This window comes from Ochotona princeps, chromosome 6 (genome assembly GCF_030435755.1).
Source record: "Ochotona princeps isolate mOchPri1 chromosome 6, mOchPri1.hap1, whole genome shotgun sequence".
NCBI classification, from domain to species: domain Eukaryota; kingdom Metazoa; phylum Chordata; class Mammalia; order Lagomorpha; family Ochotonidae; genus Ochotona; species Ochotona princeps.
In genome coordinates, this window is record NC_080837.1 from 60,186,264 (window position 1) to 60,211,617 (window position 25,354).

Sequence of the window (25,354 nt, forward strand, 5' to 3'; positions counted from 1 at the left end):
AGGTGAAGAAAACAGTAGTGGAGTGCAACAACTTTTCTCATATTTATGTTCCAGACTTGTTTCGACACTTGACACCATTGGAATGCAGTGTTACTCTATGAATAATTCCCATTCTAGGCCCTGCTCCTCAGTGTTGAGGTAAGGTGAGTATTTTTATCTTTATTAAATGCTAATGACAGGTGCTCAATGAGGAACTACGTATTATGTTACTGATTTCTACCACTGTATATTGATGGTAAAATCTTTGTGCTTTCTGTATAAGCTCTGTATTTAGGATAATGAACTATTATTTTGTGCATTCTTATTATACAAATTTTATTTTTTCTCTTATTTATTGAAATAAGATAAATATTACCATTTTCCTTAGAGGAAGAAGCAGCATTCCTCCTTATTCTTATGGTTAATTTTTTGTTCAGTATACACACATTTTAAATTGTTATGAATTTCAGTGTTTATTAATTTATGAAAATAAGCATGTTCATGGCTTTCAGGAAGCTATGAAATTTTCAACAGTTTGCTTAGACTCAGGCCAAAGTAAAAATTAATGTCTTTTATTAAAGTTTGTAAAATGTAGTGCAGAAGGAAAGGTGAACCTTCCATTTAGTGTTTGTGTACTTGTCATCTGTGCATATTGTGCTTTTGAGTATTGTCTTTTAAAAAATTATTTATTTGTGAACCAGAGTGAGAGAGAGAGAGAGAGAGAGAGAGAGAGAGAGAGCGAGAGAGCGAGAGAGAGAGAGAGCAATTGAGAGAGCTCTTAGCTAAAGCAAAGGTTGTGGAACTCACCTGTTTCCATGCTCACGGCAGGGGCCTCCATGTACGTGAGTCATTTTCACTGTCTTACAGACTAGGAATTCCTAAGAAGCTGAAATGAAGAGCCCAGCCAGGACTCTACAATCCCGGTCCTCCAATAAGAATGCAGATATCCCAAGTTGTGTCTATTGGGCCAAATTCCGTAGTACCTTCTTTAATGATGCCACATAAAAGTAAATACCATGTAAAAGTCAGATGCCCCCAGCATTTGACCTTCAGCTCAATATCAAATTTTCAGGTTTTTCTCTTGACTTCTAAATATTCTTAGCTAAAAATTAGGCTTTTAGCTGTTTCTAGAATGATTACTTCAACTGGAAGACACTGTTGCCCACCCTTATTTCTCTTATCTTGCTAAGTACAGCTCGATTTTGGAAAAATGAAAATGTAGATTTCACTCATGTGTCATAAAATTTAAAATGTTATACATTGTTTAATATATATTAAATCTATATAATAATATGATATAATATTGATATATTTAATATTATATATATTACTATTTGACAAAGGCTTGAAAAAATGAGAAAACACTGGCGGTCAAATCTTATTTTATTAAGTCAGTGGTAAAATAAAAAATCACAACATTCTAAACCTATAATGGCATACTGATTTTGCCTGTGAATTGTTCAGTAAATGGCCCAGTGATTGTTAATGAGATGTAATCAGAAGGCTCATGGGAGTTTCTCAACTAGATTTTCATTCTCTAACAAAAGACCTGCAGGAAGAAAGTATTACTTTTATCTGTTCTTTTACTTATTTCTTTAAAATGTATTGTATCAGCCACCATGAAGCCATACGGCAATGCATGTCTCAGGGAGAGATTGAGCACATGGATACGGTAGTGCAAGGACTGAAGAAAGAGAAACTGAAGGTCATGAAGGAAATGATTATTTGGCAAAAAATGCAAAATATTGACAGTCAAAGAAGGAATGGAAAAGAGGGGCAGAGAACAGAGAGGCTTAGTGGGTGGGCTAGGGGAGATAAGCAAAGAGTTAAGTTGGGTTGTTTCATGTGTAAGAGTGCAGTGGGAGAGCATTGAAGGTTCTAGAACCTCAGAGTCTTGGTTTTTGATAGTGGTAATCTTAGGTCTAACAGTCCAACCTAATCTAATTCAATTCTAAAACAGTTGAAAGAAGTAAACTTTTGATACATCTAAACTTATTCATGTAATTGATTGTGATATTCTTATCATTAATAACCTTTTTCTCTTGTCTTTAGAAGAGGGTTGCTTCTGTTTCCAGGCCAGTTAAATATTTAGTTAATTTGGTGAATTGATTATTTTGAAAAGTGAATAATTTGAAAGTGCTAAAGAGTGTTGGCTACACAAAAATGACTTTCAAAGTGATTCAAAGGTAGAAGAATAAATTGAAATGCTCCCATGTGAAATACTGAAATTTGTAGGAATATATTTTAAAATATTCTTAGTGAAGTTCAGACTATTTCTCATTAGCTTTTTAATTTGCTTCCACATTAAATGCCCATTTATATGCTTTGTGCATTTTTCTAAAAAAATGTCAAATGCCAATATGGTGATGTCAAGGTAAAGATACTTTTCTATTAAAAGTCTTGAGTATTTTAGGCACCAAATTAAAGTTCTTGTAAGGGAGCAACAGATGATAAACTATATGTCCTGAAAAACTCATGTGTTTAAAATTCATTCTTTATTTGATTTTTATGAAAATCTCACATTTATATTTTATTTATTACATTAAAATTTTATTTATTACATTAAAAACTAGAAATAGAGGAGAAAGTCTCATATGAGTTTTTTGAATTTATTGGGCAGCAGAATGTCCTTGGAGTGTGATAAGAAATCTGGGAAAAGAGAAAATTATGGTTCTTAGTATTTTGTAAGTGCGACATAGAACAATGTTTGTTAATTTGATAGCAAATATTCATTTCTTACTTTAGTTCTTACTTTGTGTTAAGCCCCTTTTCTGTGCTAGCGATACAAAGCTAAGTAAGATATAGTCTCTCCAGGATCTCCTGGACATAGCTAGTTGAGGATCTTGAATTGAAGACACAATTGTAATCCTAAGGCACCAGTACTAATATAGAGACGCCACTAAGGGTTGTAGTATCTAAGCTGTGACATAGACTGGTACCAAGATCCTAGTTTCCTTGTGAGTTAAGAGATGTCAGGGATCTGCCCAGTGGAAGATGAATAAAAGTTTTCTAGATGCTTGAGTGGAACAACATCACAAACATTTTCCCTGTGTTGAAAACTCATCAATACCTTCCAATGGGAGATGGGATAAATCTAGGCACTATTTGTGTAGGTTGGAAGGCTCCCATGACCTAGGCCTTGTTTAAAAAATTCTCAGTGTCTAAATTTACCTATCTTTATCTTGAAAGAACATATGGGGGTTGTAGGGGCAGAGATAGAAGTTATTACAGTGATGACTGAACTGAATCTCCACACCCAGTGACTCACAGATGATGCAATGAGGCCACATGTTGTCTTACATAGTGGCAGGTGGAACAGGATGTCTTGAAATTATGTGTCTGAATGTTTGTAATGGATACATACCACCAGTACCCCATTTCACCGTGTGTGTGTGTGTGTGTGTGTGTGTGTGTGTGTGAGAAAGAGAGAGTGAGAGAGAGAGAGAACAAGAGAAAGAAAGAAATAAGACCACTGTATTCATCAACAAAAACTAGAAACAACCTGCTATTTATCACATAAGTGAAAAATAGTGGGCAATATTCAGACAATGGGAATGATCTCATTGTAAGTCATTCAACATCATACAAAAGTTTCAGAGACATATTGTTGCGGAACTAAGACGAATCCTTCTGCCAGCATGCATGAGAAACTCAAATACTGAAACCATCTTTTGTGGAAATAAATTTTATTATACAGCTGTCAGGGAAGGAGTAGTACTTGAATTTGACATCTCAGGGAAGTTGGGGAAACTTTCTGCATTAGATATGAAGGAAGTGTTCTGTACAAATTTTGGCAAATTCTGCTCAGAGAGGTGTATAATTAGGCCAGCCTAAAATTTTCATCAAGTCTTTTGGTGGGCTTATCTTTTCTTTCTTTTTCAATTTTTTCTTGGTTTTCTTTCATTTTCCCCACTAGCCGCGTACCTTATAGTTGATAGGTGTTGTATGTGCTTAACTATTTGTGAAACTGCCAAATCGTTTTCCATAATGAATGTGAATTTATACCACATGCTTTTGTGAGTGATTTCTCTTCTTGGAATGCTCTTCTGACTCTTTGTGTATGGTGAGCCTTTCCTCCTCTTTGAAGCCGTGGCCTGGCCTGTTTTGTGAAGAGGGGACTACACTCCTTTGTATCACTTTGTTTCCTTCATTTCTCTCCATTTCTGCAATGCCCCTTAGTTCATGGGACATAATAATTGTGTGTTGTGTATTTTTTACACTGAGTGAAATGCTGTGCCACATGATATTACCAGTGTTGTATGTTGCATATTACTCATTCAATAAACATTTTTCTAAAGATTTATTTTACTTGAAAGTATTACAGAGAGAAAGGGGGAGGATAGATAGATAGATCTTCCTTCTTTTGGTTCCCTCCCCCAAATGGTCACTATGGCCAGAGCTGGGCTGGTCTGAAGCTGGGGGTCTGGTCTGAAGCTGGGAGGCAGGAGTTTCTTCTGCATCTCCCACATGGGTGCCAGGGGCCCAATGCCTTTAACTGTCTTCCATGGCTTTCCCTGGCACATTAGCAGGGAGCTAGGTTGGAAGTAGAGCAGTAAGAACATAAATTGGCACTCATATGGGTTGCCAGCACCACAGGTAGAGGATTAGTGTGTTACACCATGGTTCCAGCCCCATCATTCCATAAACTTTTGAGCTGTTACCATAGTGGAATGTTTGGCAAGTTTATAAATAAGGAATCATGATGTCTGGATGATGATTTTTCATGGATTAATGAATGATAGTTTATGAAAGATATTATCTTGGGAAGCAGGATGTTAAAAATACCAAACTGGGTATGTCCACTCTTTTTGTATCTGAAATCCCCAGGGAAAGCATGAAATCACAGAATTCAACTGAATATACTGTTGCATCAACAAAGACAAAATAATCAAGAGGGGTGTATATGGATTATTTAAAACTTGTGGTTGCAGAACATCATTATCCCCTAATTCAAATGTAAGAAGGTAGCACAGCAAAGAGAGGTGTCTTATTTCTACAGTCTTCATTTCTTTTACACTGGTTTTTGGATTGTAAAATATTTTATCTTTAATTCATCAAAGTTACCTGACTTTCTGTCTCCCTTGGAGCTGACCCAACCAGAGAATTTCTACTGAACTAGACAGTAGACATTGCTGGTTGTGGAGCAAGATGAGAAAGAGATCCAAATGTCATAGATGCTGAGCATCAGAAAACAGAAAATTCATTTGTTCTTTCCTCTGCATGTAACCTTCCATAAGTAAGTTCACAATAAGAAAGTGTTTTAATATTATATTATTTTAAAAAATAAGCAAGTTTTTTTTGTTTGTTTTTGGTTTCTCCATGATTCTTAGGTAGGGGGAGAAGGATCATTACTTAGTAGTTAGTAAAGTAGATACTTAATGAGAAAGCATTTTTGAAAAGTGTGTTTTAAAGAAGTTGAAATATTAAAGGCAAGGAGCTGCCTGTCAATAATTGCTGTTGGCTAAAATTTACATATTAAAGAACAGTACATTTGTAAGCTTTGTTCGTTCTTAACATTTTAATGCTCATACTATAAGAAGGTGCAAAATGTTAAGACGGTGACTTTTAAGTTTTATTTTTCAGAAATTCTCTAAAGGCAGATGAGTAAGCTTTAAAGTCTGCCAAAATCACCTTAGAAAAATATTTATGCACCACTAATCTTAGCTAACTTGTCATTTTTTTTCTCAGAATGCACAATCAGATCCTATTCGATGACTTTGATTTTCTCTAATAGAAATTTCATTAAAGGCTCAAAGAATGGAGTGTGAGTAGTATTCTTTCAATAAACTAGAGGAAAAGAATGGCTGGGGGGCTGAACTACCCATACAACCTATGTTACAGATGTTCTTGAAATGCTTACTCTGTTCACATAATGTGGAGTAAAAACTGAGGATGTGCCACTTAACTACTAGCTTTGTAAAATTTTGGAAATAGATTGTTAGTTGGAACAGTTGATGAGCTCATTTACATATGAACATAAATAAACGCAAATTTCAACAAAGCAGATAGTGAGTCCAGAAATAACTTGAAAGTTTTAGGTGTTATTTTTATTAAGAGCTTAACCTACTTTTAGAAATGAAACCTGGCAAAAACTGAAAAGCTTTTCCAGCTCTCAAGATTTTATTTTAGGTCACCGTTAAAGTATAAATGTATTTTATTAAATTTAAAAAAGATTTGCTTTTATTATATATGTTTTAGGATATGCTATACCTAAATATAGAATAATCAGAGAAAAATCACTTGATTTTTCCTTAGTGTATTTTCTGTTACTACTCGCATAGAATATGTGGTACTTATTAAACAGCTGTTGCCTGTTAGATATTGTGAATTCATTTTTGTTGAACTTCAGATTATTTTCAGCTGCATCCATTGAGCAAATCCTACAGACATAGTCTTCTGGGTCAAAGAATATGCCCTTTAAGATTTTCTTAGATATTTTGCTTATATACCCTAGTCACAGCTTGTACGGTTTTACCTACTCTTTGCTGCCCTCAAGGCAAAGGGGTATTCACATCCATGAAATCTTTTTTTTTTTTTTTTTAAGATTTTATTATTATTGGAAAGCTGGATTTACAGAGAGGAGGAGAGAGAGGAAGATCTTCCATCCGATGTTTCACTCCCCAAGTGAGCCGCAACGGGCCGGTACGTGCCGATCCGATGCCAGGAACCAGGAACCTCTTCCGGGTCTCCCACGCGGGTGCAGGGTCCCAATGCATTGGGCCATCCTCGGCTGCTTTCTCAGGCCACAGGCAGGGAGCTGGATGGGAAGTGGAGCTGCCGGGATAAGAACCGGCGCCCATATGGGATCCCGGGGCGTTCAAGGCGAGGACTTTAGCCACTAGGTCACGCCGCCGGGCCCACATCCATGAAATCTTAACAACATAGGAAATTGTTTTTTCAAAAATATCGGTAAGCAGGGTCAGGAGTGTGTGGTGGCTAAGATGGCAGTTGGGACACCTGCGTTCCACTTCACTGTGCTGGTTTGGGTCCCAGCTGCCCTGATTCCTGTTGATGTACAAGTTGGAAAGGCAGCAGATGATGGCTTGAATCCCTGCCGCTTATGTTCAGAACCCTAGTAGAGTTCCTGGCTCCCGCTTTTGGCCTTGCCCCTCCCTGGATGTTGCAGGTATATGGGGGCATGAAACAATAGATGGGGGATCTATTTAATTCTCTATGTGTAATTCTCTGTCAAATAAAACACAAATAAAATTTTAAAAATGGCACCTCAAGATGCTTTATGGTTTATTTTATGAAACTCATTGTTCTTTAAATTTTTTTCTTTCAATTATAAGGAAGCAGAGTGTATATTTTTGTTTATATGGATCTGTTTTTGCATATTGTTTGTTTCATCTGCTAACTTTTCCAATCTTATATTAATTTTTTATTGCTAATTACGACTGTTGCTGTAGTAGGGACATCTTAGTCACACATGACCCCTTAGTCAAAGAAATAAGGAGAGCTCAAGCATGTTTTATATTTATTTTCTTTTTTTAAATTATTTTAAGTTTATTTATTTATTTATTTTTAAGATTTATTTATTTTCATTGGAAAGCCAGATATACAGAGAAGTGGAGAGACAGAGAGGAAGATCTTCCATCCGATGATTCACTCCCCAAGTGAGCGCAACGGCCAATGCTATGCCGATCCGAAGCCAGGATCCAGGAACTTATTCCTGGTCTCCCACATGGGTGCAGAGTCCCAAGGTTTTGGGCTGTCCTTGACTGACTTCCCAGGCCACAGGCAGGGAGCTGGATGGGAAGTGGAGCTGAACTGGCGCCCATATGGGATCCCGGTGTGTTGAAGGCGAGGACTTTAGCCACTAGGCCATGGTGCCGGGCCCGTATTTATTTTCATTTAATGTTACTACTCATTTTCATTTTTGGAAACTGATATAAATCAAAAGCTTGTCTTTTGAAAAGCTATATAATATTCCTTTGCGTATATATATATGCATATATATATAGTGTATGTGTGTGTTTGTGTGTGCATGTGTGTTTTTAAACTTAAGCAGTGATGGGCATTTTGCATTGTCCATTGTTCATTGATACCCTTAATATTGAAACAATAGTTTATTTAAAATGTAAGTAGAATATATGCTAATATCAAACTGGAATTGCCCTCCTTTGTATGTAATGTTTATGCAACTATAAACCAGAATAGATTAACAAAATACCAAAAATGCAAGGGCTTACGTTGTGGCCGACAGGTTAAGGCCACTACTTGTGATGTCAGCATCCCAGTTTGTGTCCTGGCTGCTCTCCTTTTATCTTTATCCATGCCAGTGGCCTGGGAAGAAGAGCAGAAGATGGCCTAAGCGCTTTCTACCCAGCTGAGAGATCCAGGTGAAGTTGTTGGTGCCTGGTTATGGCATGGTCTGATTCTGGCCATTTTAGTCATGTGGAGAGTGAACAATGAATGGAAACCCTTTCTTTCTGTTTCTGTGTCCTTCCCTGTCTATGAAACTCTGGTTTTCAAATAAATAAATAAATCTTAAAAAATCAAAATACAAAGATGTAAAATTTTAGTAGTTATGTTAGTTTTCATCAGACTAAATCAGTACCTGAAATAATAAGATGTTGACATTTGTGAAGTGTATTGAATTGCTGTACAGATTTTCTGTATTTTGACTATAGTGAATCTTGTTTGCTTAAGATTTGTTTATTTGAACGGCAGAGTTACAGAGAGATAGAGACACATCTTCCATTTGCTGTTTCACTTTTCAAATGGTTACGAGTGCAGCTGGTCCAGGCCAAAGTCAGGAGCCAGGAGCGTTATTTGTCTCCCATGTGGGTGCAGAGCCCAAGCACTTGATCCGTCTCTAGTTGCCTTTTTTTTTAAAGTTTATTTATTTTATTACAAAGTCAGATATACAGAGAGGAGGAGAGACAGAGAGGAAGATCTTCCATCTGATGATTCACTCCCCAAGTGAGCCACAACGGGCCAGTGCTACGCTGATCCGATGCCAGGAACCAGGAACCTCTTCTGGGTCTCCCACGCGGGTGCAGTGTCCCAATGCATTGGGCCGTCCTCGACTGCTTTCCCAGGCCACAGGCAGGGAGCTGGATGGGAAGTGGAGCTGCTGGGATTAGAACCGGCGCCCATATGGGATCCTGGCGCGTTCAAGGTGAGGACTTTAGCTGCTAGGCCACGCGGCCGGGCCCCTCTAGTTGCTTTTCCAAGTACTTTAGCAGGAGGCTGGGTCAGAAGTGGAGCAGCCAGCACTTGAACCAGTGCTCATATGGTATGCTGGCATTACAGGTGGCAGCTTAATCTGTTGTGCCACAATGTTGGACTCATTAATACAGAAAATAAGTTTGGTCATAATCTGTTGAGGATAATTTACTCATTGATATTACAAGATGAACATAGCAATTGAAAATATGATTATATTAATTTTTCTCTGACATTTAGCAAATAAAAGCAATGGACATGCACATTTTTTTGGTAGAAAACATTTCGATATTAGTTTCATATTTTTGATGCAAATTGAAGTTTGTTTGCTTTTCCAGTGTTCTTGGGCATTTAGGTTGATGAACAAATATTGGGAAGTAATGTAGAAATGTGAGAGGGGACAGGGCCAAGGGGAAGCCTGGAGTGAGGGGGTCAATTGAAGTCTGTCATGGTGAGAGGAATTGAGTTACTTGAGCCATTAACGGCTGCCTCTCAGGAAGCTGTAATTGGGAGCAGAGCTGGGACTCCGTGATAGTCACTGCAATCTACAGTGTGGCTATGTCAAGTGCTGTCTTAACTGCTAGGTCAAATACCCTTCTTTGCACTCTTATTTTTATTATTTCCCTCATGTTTAGTGATATTGAGCATTTTCAAAATGTATACCTTGACAATTCAGATCTTCTGCCCATTTCCTACTTTGATTGTTTCTTGTTGTTGAGTTCTCATGTCCTTTATCCTCGATATTAATCTGTTATGAGATGTTTTCTGTTGTTATGTCGATTTGTCCTCCATTGTATTGCTTGTATTGTTGTTTCTTTTCTACTGTGCAGGAGCTTCTGGAATTGATATAATCTCATTTGTGTTCTCGTACTTCTCCCTGTATCTTTGATGTTTTATATAAAAAAATCATTGCTATGCTTGTGTTAAGTTTTCCCTTATGTTTTGTAGTAGTTTTCTTTCCCACATTTAGATCTTTGATCCATTTTGGCTTAATTTTAGTATAGGTTGTTGGTATGGGTATCAGGATTTAGCCTTCTTCATATCTGAATAGTCACTGTCGCTAGTATCATTTATGTCAAGAAGTTGTCCTCATGTGTATGTTTCTGGAATATATGTCAAAGATTAATTCTTTGTTGATGCATTGATCTGCATTTTGTTCCATTGGTCTGTGTGACTTGCTTTCATATGATTACCAAGCTGCTTTGATAATAGTTATATACTATGTCTTGAAGTCTGGTATTGTGATTCTTCCAGTTTTTTTCTTATTTGAGATTGCTTTGGCTATTTGGAGTCTTGTGTTTCCATCTGAATTTTATGATTGTGTTTTCTGGTTCTGTAGAGAGCTGATACTTCGATTGGATTGCACTGAATTTATAAATTACTCTGGGTTATATAGATGTTTAATGTTTTTTTGCAGATTTATTAATTTTTATTTGAAAGGTAGAGTTACAAGGAGAGAGAAAGATACTTTCTGCTGATGATTCACCACCCCAAACTTCATGAAACAGGATATGGTAGCATTACCTCATCCTAAAGTTAGGGAAGCTGAAGCCCAGGAAGAGTTAACTGTCTGCTTCTGGTCAAGTTGTCGTAAGGTGGCGTAAGCATGAGCTGGGTTTAGTGGTTCTAAAGCATATTTCTGTTGTTAGAGCTGTCAAGATAGAATAGTAGCCAGGCTGTAATTTTTTATGCCCATTAATGGATTCCTCAGTCCTTTTTAGATTGCTGTTATGGAAGTGAAATAATCAATCCTTTGTTATTTTTAAATAAATATGCCTTAACTTTCATTTGGAAATAGGATTTTTGTTTTCTGCATTTAGGAAAATGCTTTGAACAAGTGGATTTGTAATATGTTTGATATATAATTAATATTGGATAGAAAAAGTGTTGTCATGTTCTGTAATAGCAAGAGTGAAATTACATATTTTGAGGATTGCATAATTCTTCCATCTATTCAAAATTTCCAAGCAAATGTTTAGCAGATTCATACTTGAATATCTGTCATCTAAAAGTGATAATATAGACTGTCTAATTTTCCTTTTACTTAGAAACACTTATTGGAAAAACCTTTGATTATTTTCTCAAATCTGTGACCTTAAGGTACTTTCTAGCTTTTGAAGAGTCTGCCTAGTCCCAACTAAATTATTACTTCAATAATAAAAATATTTGCTTTCATTATTTTTTGTATTAGTTGGTAAACTTCTGTGTAAATTCATTAGCAAAGTAATACTGAAAAGGATGGAAATATACTTTTTCAGTTGTATTTTTTTTTATTAAAAGTGTATTTGTCTGCTAACAAAGCTATTAAAGAATCTGACATTATCTATATCAGTTTTAATTTTTTTGTTTTGTGTTTTTCTTTTGACTTGGTGGAAGTTGTTAGAAAATGGATATGACCATGATTTGTTGATTTTGAGGCATGTGGTATCTATCTTCTCTTTTCTGGGGGTTGTTGAGGTACTGAAACTGAAAATTAACAGTGAGCTCCATGCCAGGAAACACTAGTGCACACTTGATTACTTTAAAGTTGCTTTAAAGAATATATTTGCTGTTTACTTGACTTTTTGAAAATGTGATTTATGGAATGAAGCATCCTTAAGGGATGCTTTATGAAGATATTCGCTGATGTTTTATGAAAGGCTTGGAGTTTGCGGTTTGATTCTATTTCTTCATAAGCCTAGAAGTTAAAAGTAATTTAAGAACTAAATAAAACTCTGTACAGGCACCTTTCAGTTTGCCAGCTTACCAATAGCATTTTGCAAAGCCTCATTCCTATTAAGCACTGTAGCTTTTCATTAAATTTCAATAGCTCCTTTTCTCTTTCTCTCTGACACTTTGTAACTAACAGATCTGTACAATTGGAACATAACATTTTACTGTGGCTTAATATTAATTGTCTTTCTTAGCACAGCCAAATAACATTTAAAACAATGATTTGAAGAATATTAACATGAAGATCAGCCTTTTCAGTCATGCAGAGAAATGATTTTGAAGTGACATTAACTTTCAAATAAAAATCTGTCAGGGAACCATATAATGGCACATTTTTCTTCCTTTTTTTTGGAAAAAAAGATTTCCAAGCTATAATTTTTGACATTCCTAGGCTTGCTTATGCTTTTAGATTGATTCATGTAAGTCAAAATAATGTATTTTAGAGCTTAAAAGTTTAATATTAAGAGTTTTCAATAATGGTCTTTCTGAAAACTGTTTTGGGTATTTCTAATACTTTTATCACTATGTGCCTTGGAAAGTTCTCTTGTGTGTCTTTCAAAAAGTCAGAACTTTTGTAAGCAAATTTGATTTCTTGCACCTCTGAATTTCATATTTAATTGTATTTTTACTCCAATCCAAATTTTTACTTAAATTTTTTCATTCTGAGAAATGTTTGATGTCTGTCAATTTTTAAAAATTGCATTTGAATTGTCAGATTAAACAAATCCATTATTGCGATTATGTTTTCCTGTGTTTCCCTGACTTTTATATGTAGAATTATAGAAAGCAAAAGCATCAAGTAATATTTGTCAATTACTTAATAGTCTCTCCTGACATTCCCTTTCTAAGAACTTCCATCAGTATGGAAGTGCATGCTCCACTTATTTAGTGTTATTTTATCACTGGTAGATCTTGCTAATATCTCAGCTGCATGAAATATTTCATCTACATTAAAACAATGATTTTTTTTTAACTGCATGTAGTTTTGTGAGGTGTCTGCATGGATCTTCTGCTCCATGCGGTGTTGTTTGGGCTTCTTTAGGTTGGTTTGTTTGCTGGGTATGTGGGTATGTTGTCCCTTGCTTTGAATGATTGCTTCTTTGGCGGTTCTCTTCTGGCAGTGTCTGTTGAGGGCTATCCTCAGGCTGATGTAGTATCACGTCTGTCACATTCTGTTGGTTGATACGGGTCATTCATTTTCAAGGATAGATTATGTTTTCATGAAAGAACCAGCAATTGCAATTGCAGTATGTTTTGTTCAGTTCAGTGATTCACAACTTTTCAGTGGTAAAATTTCTTAGATATGACAGCAAAAGCATAAACAATAAAGAACGAAATAGATGAATTGGATTTCACAAAAAATAAACGTTTGTGCACTGAGGGATACTCTCAAGAGACTTGAAAGGCAACCTATATAATGGGAGAGAATATTGGCAAATTGTATATTTGAAAAGAATTGTAAAAAAAAAAGCATGTACTTATTCTTTGTAAGGCAGAGTACAAAGAGATATTGTGTGTGAGAGAGAGAGAGAAAGAGAAAGAAATATAGAAAGAGAAGAGATAGCCTCCATTGGCTAGTTCACTCATGGCTGAAGCCAGGAGCCTCGAACTTCATGTGGTTAGTAAGATCCCAAGTACCCAGGCTGTCTTCCATTGCTTTCTCAGACACTTTATAGAGAGTTGTCAGAAGTGGAACAGCTAAGATTTGAACCAGCGTTCAAATAGGATGCTACAAATTGCAAGCAACAGCTTAACATGATTAGCACGCTACCTGATAAGATGTTTTTGTTAGCTGGAACACATGAAGAACTCTTACAGCTTAGCAATGAAAGACAACCCAACTAAAATAGGCAAATATTTGAATATAAATTTCTCCAAAAAAGATAGACAAATGGCCAATGAGCACATGAAAAGATGCCAGTTATTAATCACTGGGATGCATGTCTGAAACACAGTGTGATTCCACTTCACACACCACAGATGCTGACAAGGATGCTGACAACTGAAACTCATACATTGGTAATATGAATGTAAACTGATACAGTTGCTGAGGAAAACAGTTTGTTAGTTCCATAAAATGTAGAACATGGAATTGCCATATTGCACAGGAGCTAATTTCTGGAAATGCATGCTTCAAAGAATTGAAAAAGTGATCAACAAAACCTTGCATATGAATATTCATGGCAGTACTTCTTATAGTAGAACAGTGGTAAAGACAACACACAGGTACCTACATTTAAGTACATATACCAGCATAGAGTATTCAGCCATGTAAAGGAGCAGTACATGCTGAATATGGGTGAACTTTAAGGCTATTGTCCCAATTGAAAGAAGTCAGATCAGAAGTCACATATTTTATGTTTCCTTTTATGTGAAGTATTCAGAATAGAGACAGAGAGCACTGTATGAGAGGGGTAATGAAGAGTAATGCTAATTATTCATGTTTATCTTCTGAGAGCATTGAAATGCTTTGGAGACAGATAGTGATAATGGTTTGTTCAATACTGTGATATTAAGTGATAGTAAGTGGTATACTTTGACATGGTGACTTTTAATGCTACATGTACTTTACCACACTAAAATAAAGTCATTGTACAGTTGGTCCTTCTTGTTCTTGAACTTTCACCATAAGGACATACTCAGGATATCTAGAAGAACCATAGTAAAAGTACAAAAATGAGCCACCATAGTTGTCTCTGTCAAGAAAACCCTAAGTCCTGATATAAAATATATGAGACTACCTGGCCAGGATCAGTATGACCACCTCCCCTACCCAGAGGGAATTCTAGATGTGTTAGCTGTAAATACTTATCATTTTATACTTCTTTTTTTTGAAAGATTTATTTTATTTTATTTTTATGGGAAAGTCAGATATACAGAAGAGGACAGAGAGGAAGATTTTCCATCTGTTGGTTTACTCTCCAAACAGCCGCAATGGCCAGAGCTGTGCCAAAGCCAGGAGCCTGGAACCTCTTCCGAGCCTTCCACGTGGGTTGAGTCCCAAGGCTTTGGGCTGTTTTTGACTGTTTTCCCAGGCCACAAGCAGAGAGGGAGCTTGATGGGAAGCGGGACCACCAGGATTAGAAACAGCACCCATATGGGATCCTGGTGTGTGCAAGGCGACGACTTTAGTCACTAGGCTACTGCATTGGCCCCGTTTTATACTTCTGAAGGTTTGCAATTTGCTTTAAAGCATTGTTATTAGTACCTAATACCATTTCTTATGAAAAGGAATTAGGGCTGCTCTGAGAAATGAATGATACAAAGGCTAAAGAAACTGTTAGCTGCTGGTTTCAGCAGCACATATACTAAAATTGGGAAGAAACTAAGCGTTGAAGCGGGAATGTACAAATCAATGTTAGTGTACTTAATTATATGCTTAAAATGGTTAAAGTGCATTTTTTGTTGTATCTATTCAATCACATATAAAACAGGGCATAGCAAGTAGACTGAAAGTTTCCTGACTGGCCAAAGTTCTGTCAATATGAATGCTAAATTTAGCCCCAGAAAGAGTAAAAGTTACAATATATTAAAATATTTTAAATAAATGTAAATATTGAGTAAATAGTTATTTTAGAAATAGAAAGTTATATGCGATAAAACTGATTTTATCACCATTGAGTTGACTCTTAAACTAATGTAGAAATTTAACTTTAAATAATAAAAGACAATGCAAGTTCCTATGTTAGATATTTGTTTAGTCAACTTACATATAAATTTCATTTTGGGAGAACCATTTGAGATTTTTTTGGGGGGGGAAAAAGATGTAATCTCATACTCAAGCTTGTTGGTTGTTTTCTGACAGTAATTTTTCCTTTTCTCCCTTGAGTTTTAGCCACTGGGAACCTACCTAACTAGAGGTCACATGTCCTTATTTTGTGCCACGAGGGCCGAGTTTCTCATTAAGTTCTAGCCATTGGCGTGTGAGAGAAAGTCTTGTGTGTAGTCTGAGTTTAGGATCTGATGGCAAGAGGTATTTCCCTTATTTGTACAAATTCTTTGGAGATTTTTGCTTAGCCTCATTTTAACATTTTTCCTCACAAATACAAAGCTATTAGGCTACTGTAACATGCTATTCTCACACATACTCACATGCAGTAAGAATAAGATACTGATCAGGCTGTCTCTGTGGCACAGTGAGTAGTGCTACCACCTGAGGTGCCAGCATCTCATATTAGACACAAATTGAAGTCCTGGCTGCTCTACTTCTGATCCAGTTTTGTGCTAATGTGCCTGAGAAAGCAATTGAGAATGGCCAACTCCCTGAGTTGGAAGCAGCCTGGATGCTTTGGACCAACCCAATCTCTGCCATTGCATCCATTTAGGGAGTGAACCAGCAGGAGTTAGACACTGTTTCTCTATATGTATATGTATATGTATATGTATATGTATATGTATATGTATATGTATATGTATATCTCCTGGCATTTTAAATAAATAAATCTTTAAAAAATGCTGAGGGCGCAAAGCAACACAATTTATGAGGGCTAATGAGAAATTTTCATTGTCTTTGACTTTTGAGTTCCCCTGTGACTAGCAACATGCAGTTCAGTGTTTCTAGTGAAGCTGGTAGTAACAGAGACTCTAACTCACAGTCAGCTATAGGATCAGAAGGGGGAAGCAATAGGTGTTCTACAGTGTCCTTTGTTGCTGAGCTATGACTTTTGGCAGGTTAGGTGCATTAAATTTATTTTTGGCTTAAAGATAATTTTAGTTTACAATGAATTACTTGGTCTGTGACTCCATTGTAAGTCAAGGGGTGTCTATATTTTTCTATTTAAAAAACATTTGAGATTTTAAAAAGCTAAAAGAACTGTGTATTAAAATGTTTTTCAAAGAAGTTAAGAGAAACACATGAATTTTTATGGGGAGACTTTTTGTGGTACTGACTTGGAGGAAGAATTTATAATGAATATCTGCATTAAAGTGACTGAGTTATAATTAAATCTTTCTTTAAAAATATTTATTTTTATTGGAAAGCTAGACTTACAGGGAAGGATAGACAGAGAGAAAGATCTTCCATCTGATCTGCTGATTTACTCCTAAAATGGCTAGATGGCTGGATCTAAGCCAATCCAAACCAGGAGCCTAGGACCAGGAGCTTCTGTTAGGTTTTCCACATGGGTACAGAGTTCCAAGGTTTCTGGGCCATCCTGTGCTGCTGTCCCAGGCCATAAGCAGAGAGCTGAACAGGAAGTAGAGCAGCTGGGTTTGAACTGGCTCCCATATGGGATCCCAACACTGTAAAGTGGAGAATTAGCCACTTGAGCCATTGTGGTGGCTCCCATAGATGTGGTTTTAAGATGATTTTATTCCCCAAATAATTTCAGAGTATTTTTCCAGAATCTTTGCTTTTTCATCTCCAGAAACACAATCTATTAAATAATTTAGCTAGTTGAGAATTCAAATTTCCATTGGGTTTAACACACATTACTCTGAATTGTGTGTAGTACTGGAATATCAAAATGCAATGATAGGCAACATTCTCACTGCTTTGATTGACTATGAAGGCACATCTTCTATGGTGTTGAGATGGTCAGTAATTTTACATGATTAATCACTTCTGTACAACACCATGAAAACCTAAAATTTTCAAAATGATTTATCATGTATTATTTATGTAATTCTGTATGGTAGTTTTCATTGTCTGAATTATAGATGGAATCTGTCCAAGAACAATTATTTGGAACAAAGAATCCAGGTTTCCTGACTTCTGGTTTAATATTTTTGCCATACAATTTTTCTTCCTTTTTCTGTGGATTTTGTTTATTGTAGACGTTCCTTAAATACTATGCTATCTAGTATATAGGAACACATTGCATTTAATTCAAAGAAATTGATCTTTCAATATAAACTGTATGCATTTTCTGCCCTAACTCTATCCAAGAAGAAAGCTTTACTAAATATAAAGTTTTGGTTTCCTTAGTTCAATTATAATAAGCCTTCCATTTAATAATCTAGGATCTTAAATTCAGAACATGCAACTTTTATTTGTACTTTTAAAAAATGGATTCCTGGTTGAAGAACAACAAGATGGTTTTCATTTTAAACTTATTACCATTTTAGGCAAGAAATTTTGTCCCACTTCCTCGGAAATTCAGGAAAATAGATGATAAATAATGTTTACTTGTAGCAGTACAAGAGTATTATTAATAAGTTATGACAAACCCTCTAATGCTTTCCTTTAGAATTATTATTCATCTATACATTATGGATTTCTAGTTTTATATTGCTTCTGAATTGTGATAATGATATTGTATTTAGGGAAATAGCCCTCCATTTCTCCTTTTAGTTTATTGTGAGAGTAAACTCAGTTTAGATATCACTTCTATGCAGGGCTTAAATTTTGGATTTTTTACTTAAAATAACCATTGCAATGGTTTCACAATTGCTTCTTCATTTTTAACTTAAAAACATTGGAATGTTCGACCATGGGGCTGGAGCGAAAAGAGCCTCCTGCAGCTGGCTGCTGTAGGGGGTGCCCCAGCCAGGCCAGACCCAATGCTGAGTACTCAGGTCATGATCACTGCTGCCAAGTGGTGACCAAGTCCTAGGCGATTCCAGTCCCAAGAGACTTCTTCCTTCAGGGTAAGTACATCATGAGGGAAGCTTGGGAACTGGATTAGGCCCGGGCTCTGCTCTGCCGCTATCATCTTGTGGCAGGAAGAGACAGGGCAGTGTTTGACCATGGGACTGGAGCGAAAGGAGCCTCCTGTAGCTGGCTTTTGCAGGGGGTGCCCCAACCAGGTCGGACCCAATGCTGGGGACTAAGGCCAAAGGCACTGCTGAAAGGCAATGACTGAATCCTAGGCTTTGGGTGGCCAGCATGCCAAGTGGCGCCAGCTGCCTGCTGGCTGCCTGGCAGCAAGCTCTAGCATTTTAGGATATGTAATTGCTGCCTAGAGACATCTGTGGATAAGTCTAGTGTGAGTGTAGGTGAGGGATGAATCCTGTGTGATTCCCAGCAACAGGATCACAGAACTTGCTGGCAAGCATGGGGGCTGAGACCTGGTGGTTTGTAGGGGAGAGTCCGTAAGATCTATTTGGGTCAGACTGATTCATCAGCCCATGTGGGAATCCTGAGATGGGCTAGAACATAGAACATCACTGACTGCCACACACCAGTCTATATGAAAGCTATGGCTGGGGGCCTGTCTGGTAGGGCTAGATACCAGTACCTGAGTGAGTGGTAGAACAGGGGACGGGTCACACTTGCCAGGGTCAAGACACTAACCGGCACGTGAGAGAACTAGGTCCGAGGGTAGATTCTGTGGGGGAAGTATGGGCCGAACCCTGTGGAAATAAAAGTCCTGCTGGTTAGCTCACGAGTTGGGGTACTGATGGGCTGAGCTAGGCATGACCATGGAGTTGCCATCACTTAAGGGTAAAGGAACTGACATCAGTCTGTGCAGGTCAAGGCAGCAGCACCTGAATGTGCATCCTAAAACAGGATGTGGGGTGGGCTGAGCTGCAATTGGAAGGGGTCAAACCAGGCAGGGCCAAGCAAACCTTAACTCACAAGTGCCGCAGACCTGCCCTGGCTGACTAGAGAGCTTGCAAAGGATGCTTGGATCGGCGAGACGATATGAAGAAGAGAGAAGACGTGGACCACTATGGCACGATGCTCATAAAGGACAACTCAGAAAAGTTGCCTTCTTTATTTATACACAAATCATCATAAGCTTTTGTGCAACATCCAGTTGTTTCATTTTTACCTCATTACAAAAGAATGATTACAAAATCAATCCTAAAAAACATTATTATTAATTTACTTTCGAGAAAATATTTTCAGCAAGCTATTACTCATTCAAACCTGCAGTGACCTGGCTGAAGCCAGGAACTCCACGTTTGGCAGCACATGCAGTTACATAGTAACAAGTGGTTTACTTATATTCAAAATCAATTTTTACTAAACACAAACTAACTAATATTGCTTAAAATATTAAGAGTATAGAATTAAAAGATCATAAATGAAAGGATTTTATAAAAGCATATAACAGATTCTTTGCTAAATCTTACGATCAAATCAAGCATAAATTACCGTCACCTTCACCTAGTGCTGATTCAGTTGTTTTTTTGTTCTTAGTGTTGATTTAATTGTTTTTTTGTTCTTCTGTTAAAGGGCAGTGAAAGGGATAAAGGCAACTCAGCCAATCTACAAACAGAGGGCCTATACAAGAAACTTCCTTTTATCTTTATAAATTGTTTTCTTTCCCTAAATATAAGTGCCAATATAAGGTTGAGATTTTAAGCCATTTTGGAGGGACGGTTCACATTTGTTTTTCCCTTTAGAAGATGCCCCATATACTTTTTGCTTTCTGTGGTGAGAAACTAAAATGTGTCATATCATGTGTTGTAACAGTTCGAGGCGCATGGTAAACAAAGTCTTTGTACCTCCATGATTGCCATCTGTTCCAAGATATTATCAAGCCATTTCTTCAGGGGAACATTACTTATATTAGGGCAAACTGCAGGACAAAGGTGGGCACATAACAGGATGTTTGGAGACATTGTGGGCTCAATTGTACTATTGTATACTTTTAGCTGTGTGTCATAGCCTTACATCATTAAAGATGTTTTGATCGTAACATGATTGATCAATTTGAGGTGTTTACCAGTTACAGGAATCATTTCACATTAGCAGAAAAACAACAACGCCCTCAGGAAAATTCTATGAAACATCAGAGAGGCGAGTGAGTGTCCATACAATGGGGTGAGGCAGCAATGAGGTGACCAGAGACATTCTGCCGGCCCTAGCCATGCAGCCAGAAACTCCTCGTAGCCTTGCTAACCAAGGAGCAGTGCTCATCACACACCTATGCCATCTGACCCAACTGCATGGCTCCCCACACACAAGGAAGAACAGAAATCATGATGGAGCAGAGGTCATGCCAAGCTAGGCTCTTACATCTACTGGTCTGCATGAGCCAGGGATACTAGGCCACAGCATTGAAGGCAAAGGCTGAAATAGGTGAGGGGCTAAGCCAACTGGGTCAGAGCAACCACTGGCACACACATAATCTAGGGCTGGGAACAGGCCTGGTTGGGGAGCTGTGATAGTATACCCTGCTGGGTTGGGGTTCCCACTGGTGAGTGCAGGGGCCGGAGTGGGGGCTGTGTTCTGGTCTGGATATGGCTGCACTCTCCCTTGGCACAAGCGTGAACTGGGGCTGGGTGCACCTAACCGGGCTAGACTCCAGCACCATCTGGTGCTCTGGAGAACCTGGATTGATATAGGACGGACCAGGCTAGGTCTCTGCCCTACTGAGCCATGTGTGAGCAGTATGGACGAGCCTTGGCTGGGCTGAAACATCCAGCAGTAAGAACAAAAATGGATCGAAGGCTAGCGACGAAAGACTACTGTTGCTGCCAGGACAGGAGGTGTACTAAGTAGGGCTGGCCCATGGGCCCACTGGTATTCGCAAGATCTGGCAATGGGAGAGGTTCTGATGGAGTAGCTTGGGCAACTCCTCTGGCAGGACTGTGTTCTTGTGCAGGTGAGCACAAGAACCACGATAGGGAGCAACCCATACCTACCCAGAAAAAGATACCCATTGGCATATATTTGGCATAGGTTGGGGGCAGACCATTCTGAACCAGTTCATATCACCTACTGGTGAATCCGAGCACCAGAACGGAATGTGGGTCAGGCCAGGTATGGTCACAACACATACCAGTGCATATTACGGAAAGCCAAGGTGAAGTGAGCTGTACCAGATGTGGCCACAGCACCTAACCGACACATGTGAGAACCAGGGAGGGAGGGGGCAGAGCTGGCAGGGGGAATGTTGGCTCTCCTGCTGGACAGCCACTCCCGCTGGAGAGCATGAGTTGAGATGTGGGCAGACCAGACCAGGCAGGGCTATAACACTTGTGGGCCTCATGTGAGCTAGACCAGGGGAGGGCCAATTTGGGCTGACTGTTCCAATTAGTGCAAGCATAAATTAGAGTGGGTGAGGGTTGGTTGGGCTTAACCGCAGCATCAGCTGGCAGAGGCTGGCACTGGGGGCTAAATCTGTCAAGTTAAACTGCAGAACCACCTGGAGAGTGCATAATCCGGGAGTGGGAGTGGCTTAGTAGGGAATAGTGGGCACCTCCCTCTTGGGTTACTACTTCCACTGGAGAGCATGAAAAGCAGGACTAGGGAAAGGGGTGGCTAGACAGAAAGGCACCTGCCAGTATGTGTGTGGGCTGGATAGTAAGTAGGGTTGGTTGGGCTGAACTAGACTTCAATGCCCATTGACATGTATGAGAGCTAAATGGGACATGAGACAGACTGAACAAGTCTGTGGTACATCCTGTCAAGCATGGGATCCAGGGTAGGGGGCAGGCCTGGTGAAGGTTATGGGGAGTCGCCCTGACTAGGCTGCAGCTCCCACTGGTTTCTGTGAGGGCCGAGTATGAAGTGGGCAGGTATGAAGTGGGCAAGATCAGACTGGAGTGTTACACCCACTGGTTCACTTGGAAGACATGGCTGGAAACAGAATTGACCAAGCAATCACAACGACTTTTATGTGCATAAGCTGATTGGGGCAACGGACAGTGCTGGACCCTGTACTGGCAAGCACACACAAGAATCAGGTCTGGGATCACCTCAGACAAAGTTTCTTTGGAGATCCCTCTGATCTCAGAACCCTTGATCTGAACCACTGATCTCAGAACCCCAACCACGAAGAGACTATGTCAGCCAGTGAATTCTGGGTTGATTTCATCGTGCTTGGAACCTCAAGATTGGCAGCAATGCAGAACTGTTGAACTATCAAAACTGCTTGAGCAGGACCCTCGGAGCATGCCACATCAGGGACCTGGGATGGATGGGAGTCTGGAGGCCTTCTCCCTTTGTTTCTCCTCTTACCCCAGATACAAAATAATAATAATAATGTTAGTGTGGAAACAATGGTCTTGCCCACTTTCCTATAACCCTTGACTCTTTGTGCCCTAATCAACGATGTAAGATTATCAAAATAGGGCCCGGCGGCGTGGCCTAGTGGCTAAAGTGCTCGCCTTGAAAGCCCCGGGATCCCATATGGGCGCCGGTTCTAATCCCGGCAGCTCCACTTCCCATCCAGCTCCCTGCTTGTGGCCTGGGAAAGCAGTCGAGGACGGCCCAATGCTTTGGGACCCTGCACCCGCGTGGGAGACCCAGAAGAGGTTCCTGGTCCCAGCATTGGATTGGCGCGTACCGGCCCGTTGCGGCTCACTTGGGGAGTGAATCATCGGACGGAAGATCTTCCTCTCTGTCTCTCCTCCTCTCTGTATATCCGGCTTTCCAATAATAATAAAATCTTTTAAAAAAAAATTAAAAAAAAATTATCAAAATAAAAATATATTTAAAAATTTTTTGAAGTTATTTGAAAGAGGGACAGGGAGAGGGAGAGAGAGACGAAGGAGGAGAAGGAGAAGGAGAAAGAGATCTTTCATTGGCTGATTCCCCAAATGCCCTCAATGGCTAGGGCTGAGCCAGCGTGAATCTAGGATCTCTGCCTTGATCATGCCTGTGAGTATCAGAGACCCAACTACTTGAGTTATCACTGGTTCCCTGTCCAACTGCATTTCAGTAGGAAGCCAGAATCAGAAGCAGAGTTATGACTCAGACAGACATCCAGAATGGCATATGTACATCCCAGTCTAGCTTGTAACCAGTATGCCAAACACTTGCTTGTTTAATTTCTTTTATTTCTGATAATCCTAATGTTGGTTGATATATGACTATGTGGTTACTTGTTTATCATAAACTAAATTTGGATCTGCAGCTATGATACGTGTGTGTAAGATATTTATACATAGTCAAATATTATGTTACTTTTCTTGAGATGTTAATTGTGTAGTTTGATCTTTTTATTTGTTTAGTTAGTTTTATTGGAAATGTAGATCCACAAATAGAAGATTCAGTGATAAAGACCTGCCGGAAGCCAACTCCAGCTGAGTTCGGAACTTGAGATGGGTGTGTGAAATAGGCATAGAGAGAAAAGAAATGGACCACTATAATTTCAGGATCATAATGGACAATGCAAGGAAGCTGTCCCCTTTATTTATACAGAAGCAGTCACAAGCTCTGGCACAGACCTTTTACGTCATGGTGCTGCATCCACTCGACTGCAGAGTGCGGCCCCGAGCAGTACAATTATAAAGTTTTCTTTAGGGGCAGTTTGACATAGCTTCAAGGGGGCACAGTTTACAACAGGTGCGTGAGGAAGGATTATGCATTCCTTGCTTATCTCTGCTTGCTGGTTCCTACCTGCTCTCCCCAGGTCTGGGCACCAACCTTGGCGCCACCTGTGACAACCAGATCCCGATCTTGTATTATCTATGGGTAATAAGGCTGGAGCCTTGGTTTATGGGGATTGGGACCATTGGCATAGTTGGCCATTAGGCCTGTAAGTTCACACAGTTTGTTAGCCAAGCAAGTGAAGCAGGAATTATAAAGATGAAAAGAATTGCAGTTAGCAGTGAACCATGTTTATTCCATTTTGGTTTCAACTCTACAATGGACAAGTGGGTGTTTCCAAAGATAATTCTGCAAATTGTTTCATCTTAAGGCAGGGCATTATCCATTCTGACGTTGCAGTCAGGAATTCTTCAGTAGACAACACATATTAATCAGTAATACACTCCTATAATTCTCATTCTACAACTTATCAGTTAGAGGAGAAAATATATCACAGAAAAGAAACCTAAAGATCAAGGAAAGAAAACCCTAAACATAGATTCCCACTCTATCCATGGACTCAATAACCCTAAGTTAGTTCGAAAGCATGTGTTATGATATTAGTACAGACATTCTTGAGCTCTTCCAGCCAAAGGGTTATAAGAGCAACAGACAGCATACATTGTTAAAGGCCCGTTCACCAAGATGTTATAAGCGGCATTAACTCCCAAGCTCACATTGGTTGTAAAAACCATTTCGCAGGGGCAAACAAGAATGCCTCAATAGATAACAGAATTCTTAGCGGGGTGGCCTTGTGTCCTTGCATAGGGAGGTGGAATTGCATTCAGGTGGTTGTAGAGACATCCACAGGGCCCTGCTGTGCAGCAGGAAGCTCCCCTGGTGCCCCGCCAAACAGGGCAGCTGTTCTCTTCACACCTTCCTGTCCTCCACTCCTACTGCACGCACCCCAGCAAAGACCTTCTGTCCACCGATTTACTGCTCAAGTGACTGCAACAGTTGGAGCTGAGCTGATCTGAAACCAGGAGCTTCTGTGTTTCCCTGTGAGTACAGGGCCCTAAGGCTTTGGGCCATTTTTGATTCCTTTCTCATGCTACAAGTAGAGAGCTGGATGAGAAGTTGAGCAGCTGCAACTCTAACTTGTGCCCATATGGGAACCCAGTGTGTGCAAGGCAAGTATTTTGCCATTGAAGCATCGTGCTGGTCCTATATAGTTTCAATCTTTCCTAAAATGAGTGTTCTCTAATTTCAGCATATTTTTAAGCCTGCGTTTTGTACCCTTTCTTTTTCTTTTCTCCAGAATATCTATAGTGAAAATGTCTTGAT

The 25,354-nt window shown here is 39.0% G+C and overlaps 1 long non-coding RNA gene across 1 annotated transcript in view; it reads left to right on the forward strand.

The window, feature by feature from the left end:
• LOC131480588 (uncharacterized) overlaps positions 1-25,354 on the forward strand; it is a 280,437-nt gene that overhangs the window by 101,855 nt on the left and 153,228 nt on the right. Inside the window, exon 2 of the long non-coding RNA XR_009245642.1 lies at positions 55-143. This is a non-coding gene — a long non-coding RNA (uncharacterized LOC131480588). The remainder of the gene's footprint in view (positions 1-54; positions 144-25,354) is intronic.